Source organism: Ursus arctos, unplaced genomic scaffold (assembly GCF_023065955.2).
Source record: "Ursus arctos isolate Adak ecotype North America unplaced genomic scaffold, UrsArc2.0 scaffold_25, whole genome shotgun sequence".
Classification (NCBI taxonomy): domain Eukaryota; kingdom Metazoa; phylum Chordata; class Mammalia; order Carnivora; family Ursidae; genus Ursus; species Ursus arctos.
Window position 1 is genome coordinate 25,785,960 of NW_026622930.1, and position 7,871 is coordinate 25,793,830.

The following is a 7,871-nucleotide window of genomic DNA, read 5'->3' on the forward strand; positions in this document are numbered from 1 at the left end:
GAACACGCCGTGGCTCCCTATGGCTTCCTGCCCGTGGAATCAGGTGTTAACTTCTTGCTCTGGCTTCAGACCCTCCCAAGTCACACGGCACCGTGCCTTTCCAGTCCTTTCTCCCACTACTTTCCCAACCTACTAAGTTCTCTCTCCCCTCCCTTGCCACTGTCACCCACCTGGGAAGGGAGCTCAGACCGACCACCAGTAGCAGCACCCTGTCCTAGGGTGGCGCATCCATTCCCTGATGCCAGGTACAGAAGCCTGGACTCTTGGGGCGCCTGGGTGGCACAGTCCTTAAGCGTCTGCCTTCGGCTCAGGGCGTGATCCCGGTGCTCTGGGATCGAGCCCCACATCAGGCTCCTCCGCTATGAGCCTGCTTCTTCCTCTCCCACTCCCCCTGCTTGTGTTCCCTCTCTCGCTGGCTGCCTCTCTCTGTCAAATAAATAAATAAAATCTTAAAAAAAAAAAAAAAAAGAAGAAAAAGAAGAAGGCTGGACTCTTGCCTCGAGGAAGGTCAGACCTGCGTACCGTCCGTGCTCCAGAGCTCTCCACGGGACCAGGCGGAGGTTATACTTCAGTGGAACCTCATCTCTGTGTGACCTCTTCCCTTCTCCCAGCCTGTTTTTCTCACTTCCCCAGACTCTGGCTCCAGACAGAACCCCCTCACGAATCACTTGCACAAGAATTTATGTGTTGGGCTTTGCTTCCAGGAAGCCTGAGCTACGACTCCCATGTCATTCGGGAAGTTACCTGGAGGCAAGGCTAGCCTCTGACTATACTTCCAGGCGGCCTCTACCAGAGGCCACAGAACAGAAAGGCTCACGGGCCAAGTGAAGATGCTTGAATCGTGGCATTTATTTAGTCAGCCTAGAACCCACACTGGAAAGAAGCAAGGCAAAGAGACAGGACGGGTGAACACATGGAGGGTAAGTGCCAGCAGATGGAAGATCACCCGACCGGAACCCTGGCTCACACCACACTCTACATCTTGTTCTCTTGCCGCCCCAGCCGCGCTCTCTCCTGCTGCTGTGGCTACAGGGGTCAGCGCGGAGGGGAAGCCAGGGGGGCCACCTGGAGGCGGCGCCTCAAGTTAACACACAAACTGCCTCTATTGGGAAGACTCAGGGCCAAATACACCTGTTCACACGGCAGCACCCCAGTGACTATGCTGAGCAGCTGTGGGTGTTATCTGTGTTTCTCAGGGCATCACCACCGAGTGGCCAACGTGGGAATGACGTTGCTTCAGTTTAGAGAAGACATGATCCACGCCTTATAGATATTTAAGGTTCACTTGGTCTCACTCCTTGTCTGTAAGTAACGTTCTCATTTGATCTATATTCAACCCGTAGATATTCTATTTATTCTATCTGTGTCTAAAAAAATCTCATAAGCTACTTGCTTCTATACTTAATTTCTCTCCTTTTCTAGAGCAAAATTGAATATTCATAAATAACACGCCAAACAAGACAGTTCCCTTTTCCTGAGTTACCATCTCCTGCCCACTGGTCTGCAGAGCTTTGTGTCACCCTGAATATAAAACCACATCCTTCAGTAACAGGACTAGAACTCGACTCAGGTTTTGAGCACTGGTCTGTCTGGTTCTAAATCCATTGTGCTCGGTAGTGTGCTGTTTGGCAACATGGCTTATCTCCCCTGCACATGGTAGGGCCCTGTTCTCCCTCTCACTCTCTCTCTCTCTCTCTCTCTCTCTCTCACACACACACAGTGCTTGCCCATGGTGGGCCCTTGAATGATGCTCTGGGGTTCAGTTGAATCCATTAGCATTTTAAAGAGAGCACAGCCAGTTTGCTTTCCTGCGTCACCATCACTTGGCTTAAAAAGCCAGAGGACAGAAACGAACTTCCCCCTCCAGCAAAGCCATGAGCAGGGCATGTGCTAAATCCTGGTTTTCATTTGCCAGATTCAGCCTGTGAATACCAGTGCCCTGATGGCTCTCCAGATTCAAGAAAGCAAACTCCTGCCCCCATGCGACTATAAAACCGGGAGCCTCCATCCCTTTCCAACTGGTCCACCCATTGCAGCACTAAAAGCTGAGCTTTTATATGTGAAAAGTACTTGCCAGATTCCCAGAATAGCAGTGGCAGGAAATTGAATAACAAGGTAAAAGTGTAACCCTGTACTGCACCCTTAACATTGGAGGGGAGAGGGTGGGACAGTCCATTAAGAAATAAGAATCTTACTGTTGGCCAGTCAAGCTCAGACACAGAGCTCTACTTGAGGTTCAAGTCACCAGTTCCAATCCAGAACTGGAGACAAGGACTTGAGAAGGATTCCCCTACTCCACCGAACAACCCTTCAGCTTCACAAAAGGTGTGAGGTCTTCATTCTGGCCATTCTGTGCTGCCCTGTACAGTCCCACTTCCCCAGTTAGTAGGAAAACCTCTCCCCTTTACACTCTTTCTCTTCTTTTCTCTACCACTTAGGATGTTTTTGGATGAAGATGAGGGGTGAGGATAACAGCTAACATTTATTGAGTCATAGGTTGGGTTCCTGACAAGAAACTCAAAGACCAGCATGCACGATGTGTTGTTTGGATCAACGTCCACAGAAAGGGAGGAGAAAGAAGCAGAATTGGGCAGAAGGAGAAATTGAGATGAGATGGAAGCCCAACAAAGACCTCCATCAGCCCCAGGGAGAGTTCCAGAACCAGTGTGACTTTTCAGAGTTGTCCTGAGTTGAATCAAGGGGTCCAGCCCTTATAGTTCCTCATAGGTCAGTTGTGGGATGTAGCCTGTCCCCAGAAAGAGGTCCTGGCCTTGGGGCAACATGGTCATCTTCCCCTGGGGCAAAGCTTGTAAAGGACTGCCCATGACTGGGAGAAATAAGGCATTCCCAAAGTGTGGGCTGGGTGGACATCAGAGCCCCCCCCCCAACAAGCACATATCTCATGCCCAGTCTTGTCCTACACCCTTCATGTTCTCTCATTTAATCCTCACAACAATCCTATGAGGTAGGCACTAGAACTATCTCCTTTTTGTGGGTGGAAAACCGATGCACAGAGAGGTTTAATAACTTGCCTGATATCACACAGCCACAGAGTGGTGGAGCCAGGATTTAAACCCAGGCAGACTGCCTCTGGTGCTCGTCTGCCCACAACTCCTCCCATGCTAGTAAAAGAAAAGCCAACAAAAACTGGACAGGGATTTTTTTCCCGAACATGTAGAACAATGTCTACCACATAATAAGCACTCAAAATATTTTGAATGAATGAATGAATTGGTTCACAAAGGGAAAAATCCAACACTATGTGTTTCAAGCACAACTGGGAGTCTGGCTCCACTTCTCTGCCCTCTGCCCTCTTCCATGTGCTGGCTTCATCCCCAGGATGGCTTCCATGAAGGTCACAAGATGGACCCAGGGCTACCTGTGTCTACACCGGGAGGGAAGAGAACTTTACTTCAATGTCCATCAGAAGACTCTAGTGTCACACTTTGCACTCCACAATCTGAACTGATCACAGAGGCAAAAGGATTGAGATGATGCTGATTGTTAGGACAGCCAGGAACCCCCTTGACATCCCATCCAAATCCAGAAGGCAAATATGAGTGCTGGTAGGAAGTGGGGAGAAGACGAATGGATATTGAGTAGGTAATAATGAACAACCACTGATCCTTCATCCCATGGGCCCCAAGCCCTCGGAACACTTTGTTCCCCTCCCCAGGGTCTAGCTGCACTTTCTCCTCATCTCCTGCCCACATGTCCCTCATCCACCTCTATTCTGCAGCTGAGGGTTTGGGGACATGGGCTACCCTCAGATCCTGTGGAAGACGGGGAACAAGAAGAAAGCAGTCCACTGAGAGTGGGGTCTAGGCTTGGGATGTTTAAGATAATTCTTTTTTTTTTTTTTTAAAGATTTTATTTATTTATTTGACAGAGATAGAGACAGCCAGCGAGAGAGGGAACACAAGCAGGGGGAGTGGGAGAGGAAGTAGCAGGCTCATAGCGGAAGAGCCTGATGTGGGGCTTGATCTCTTAACGCCGGGATCACGCCCTGAGCCAAAGGCAGACACCCAGCCGCTGTGCCACCCAGGCGCCCCGGGATGTTTAAGATAATTCTTTACACAATTAGATTAACCACTGTGCAGAGCCTGAGATAAGCCCCTGTGGCCCCACTGTGTAAAATACGCCAATCTCTCTCTGCTTTTCCTGCCTGCTTTTCTTCATCGCCCTTATCTCTGCCTAGACTTCTGTTGTGTTTATATTTATTCAGTGGTTTGAGGTCTTTTTTTCTCCACTGGAATAGATACTACACAAAAATAACTGCTTTATTTCATTCATCTCGGAATGTTTGTCACCTAAAACAGTGCCTGGCACCAAACAGGTGCTCAGTAGACCTTTGTTGGATGGATGGATGGATGGATGGATGGATGGATGGATGGATGGATGGACAGACGGACGAGCACTGCCTTTGCGTTGCTATAGTAACGGACTCAGTCTCCTCCTCCACCTTGAGTGGCATTACCAAAGACCTTTTGCCGTTATTCTCAACCTCAAAGTGACAGGCTCCAGGAAGGCAACGAAAGAAAGACGAGAGACAAAATGCCATCCTTCCTCAAATAAATCACAGTCTGTCCTCATATGCCAGACAACATCTGATCCATAGATATTGGTCATCTCTAGGTAGTCCACGGTTTTAGAGGAAACAAATGAACGAAACCATTTTGTCTGTACAGATTTCTCAAGCGTGAAATATAAGATTTTAACAACAATGCTTTTCAATTCTTAATAATCTTTAAACTAAAAGAAATCACACATACACTACAAGGCCAGCAATGGCTGGCTCCCCTCAGCTAATGTTTAATTGGAGGTGCTGACTGTCTCAGCCAACACGTGTTCACATGGTCCACAGGCTCGTCACCACAGAATGAGGAGGATAATTCTATCATCTTCCACATGGGATCTGGGAGCACCAGTTAGGGGTGGCTCAGTCGGTTACGTGTCTGCCTTCGGCTCAGGTCATGATCCCAAGGTCCTGGGAGGCTGAGCAGGGAGCCTGCTTCTCCCTCTCCTCCCCACTCCTGCTGGCTCTCGTTATCTTTGTCTCTCTCTCTCTTTAATTAATTAATTAATTAATTAAAATCTTTTTTAAAAAAAGAAAAGAAAAAGGACCCCAGAATTTGAAGCCAGTCTCCCCGGGTTCCAATCCCAGCTCTACCTTTTACTGTTGGGTGCTCTAGAGTACGTTGATTGATCCTTCTGGGCCTCCACGGCCTTCTCCATAAACCGACGATACTGCTAGCAGCCACTGCATAGGACTGCTGCAGAGATGAATGACTTATTACACGGGAAGCACTGAGAGGAGCGCGTGGCTCGGAGCGAGCACCAAGTAAGCACTGGCTGTTGGAATGTCTGGTCTTCAGTGTTGAAGAAATCTGTCATCAGGCAAGTCTCCTTCACTTACACAACCCACTCATCACACATAATACACCCATAACACATGTAACACACCCACAACACATACAACATACAACACAGAGAGAATAAAAATATAAAACACACAACACACACACACACATATACATACATAACACAGCCAAGCATTTTCATACTCTGTACTTGATGAATTCATCCAACTTTAGAGCCAGATCCCTGCTAAGACACACTCACCGTACTCATCGCTCTTCCCCGCTGTATGTCAATGGGACATCATGCAATGTCCTGATAAAGCAATTTACCAATTGCTCATTCAAATTGTTCCCAGAGCAAAATATTCATTACCAGCTGTGTTTCAGGAACTTCTCAGCAATAGTGTCTTCTCCAGTGTAGTGTGGTATTCCGGCGCAGAGCTCTAGAGTCAGACATGAGTTCGAATCCTGCCATTACTACTTACCAACTGTGTGACTAGGGGCGAGCTGCTAAACTGGCTCTGGCTGTAGCATCGTTCACATTTTATGGATGAGGAAACACAGAACCAGAAAGAACAAACTGCTAAACGTGACCCTCCTGTGGTTACCCACAAAGATCTACCTTGCATGGTCGTCGTAAGAAATGAAAAGATAGGGTATATACCACATTTAGATGAGTGCTTGGCACAGGCTAACATATGCTAACATAACATGTTGGGTAAGTGGTGGTGGTGGTGATGAATTTCTTTGAGTATTTCTTCAAGCGGGGGGAAAAAGAAGTCGCTTTGACTAAATTGTTAACCGTTAATGAAACTGATGGTGACTTGAGTTCCACCGGCACATTTGCGTTCCAGAGCCCATAAACTTTGACCCAGCATCGTGTTGTAACTGTACCATTTCCCTTCGTGAAATTTGAGAGGTGATGTTTTGACATTGTTTCATTTCGTTTCATTTCCTCCTGAAGGGTGGGCTTGTTTCTCAATGTAGGCGAAGCAAAAGGGAGAAGTATTTTAAATCGCTGTGATAGCCCCAGTCGGTGCTACCTTCTGGTGCCTGAGAAGGAGCCCCAAGTTCTCTTCTCCTCTCCTACGATATTTGGGCTTTTTCCAGTTCCTGAGATTCCCAAATATCATCCTTTCCTTCGTTCCCCTCCCCTTCCGCTTGCCCCCAGCATTTGGGTGCCTTAACAAGGAGGGGTTTTTTTGTTTGTTTTTTAAAGATTTTATTTTATTTATTTGATAGAGAGAGAGAGACAGCCAGCGAGAGAGGGAACACAAGCAGGGGGAGTGGGAGAGGAAGAAGCAGGCTCCCAGCAGAGGAGCCTGATATGGGGCTCGATCCCAGAACGCCGGGATCACGCCCTGAGCCGAAGGCAGATGCTTAACAGCTGCGCCACCCAGGCGCCCCACAAGGAGTTTTGAAATAATATCTTAACCATGTTTCACGTTCCTGTGGTGCCTTTCCGTTCACCTGGTGCTTGCACATCCATTCCTCACTGCTGGCTGAAGGAAGACGTCAGTCCTCCCTCTGATGGCACAGCCAAGGCTCGCAGAGGTGAACCCTTACACAACCCACTCATCACACATAATACACCCATAACACACGTAACACACCCACAACACATACAACATACAACACAGAGAGAATAAAAATATAAAACACACAACACACACATACATACATAACACAGCCAAGCATTTTCATACTCTGTACTTGAATTCAAGTACAGCCTTGGGGGATCGGCCATCAAACAAATGCCACTGCCTCCGGGTACAACAAGAAGCCAGCCTTTCCCTGAGACAGAGTTGATCCCATTGATCCCAGAGTCCTGGGATCGAGCCCCGCATCGGGCTCCCACCTCAGCGGCGAGTCTGCTTCTCCCTCTCTCTCTGCTGCTCCCCCTGCTTGTGCTCACTCCCACTCGCTCTCTGTCAAGTAAATAAATAAAAATCTTAAAAATAATAATAATAATAATAAACCGTGGTAGAATCTACGTAACACAGAATTTACCATTTTAATCACTGTCAAGTATACAGTTCAGTGGCGTGAAGCACATGCACATCGTTGGGCAGCCCTCACCACCGTCCATTTCCAGAAGGCTTTTCATCTTCCCAAACTGAAGTGCTGGACCCATTAAGCACTAGCTCCCTCCTTCCCTTCCCCAGCCCTTGGGAACCACCTTTCCACTTTCTGTCTCTGCAAATATGACTGCTCTGGGGACCTCACATAGGAGGATTCACTCCGTGTTTGTCCTTTGGCGTAGCAGACGCTTTGGCAGCGAGATTTCTGGAGGACGTACCACGATTCTTTCCTCCACTGCATTTGTTTTGCTAATACTGCACATTAGCCAGAAAGAATGTCTTTTTTTTTTTTTTTTGGTCAAGTGTCAGACTCTTAATTAATCCAGATGTTCACAGGCCAGAACACTGAGCATAGACAAGCCTCTCTTTCTGCCACCCAATGACACAAGTGTGACACAGAGGCCACATCTGCAATGCCCCTGAGGGCAGG

The 7,871-nt window shown here is 47.8% G+C and overlaps 1 non-coding gene across 1 annotated transcript; it reads right to left on the reverse strand.

Annotated features, from left to right (window-relative positions):
* Positions 1-7,742: 7,742 nt before the first annotated feature.
* LOC113270429 (small nucleolar RNA SNORA17) lies at positions 7,743-7,871 on the reverse strand. Its single transcript, XR_003321839.1, has one exon. It is a non-coding gene; the product is annotated as a small nucleolar RNA SNORA17 (small nucleolar RNA).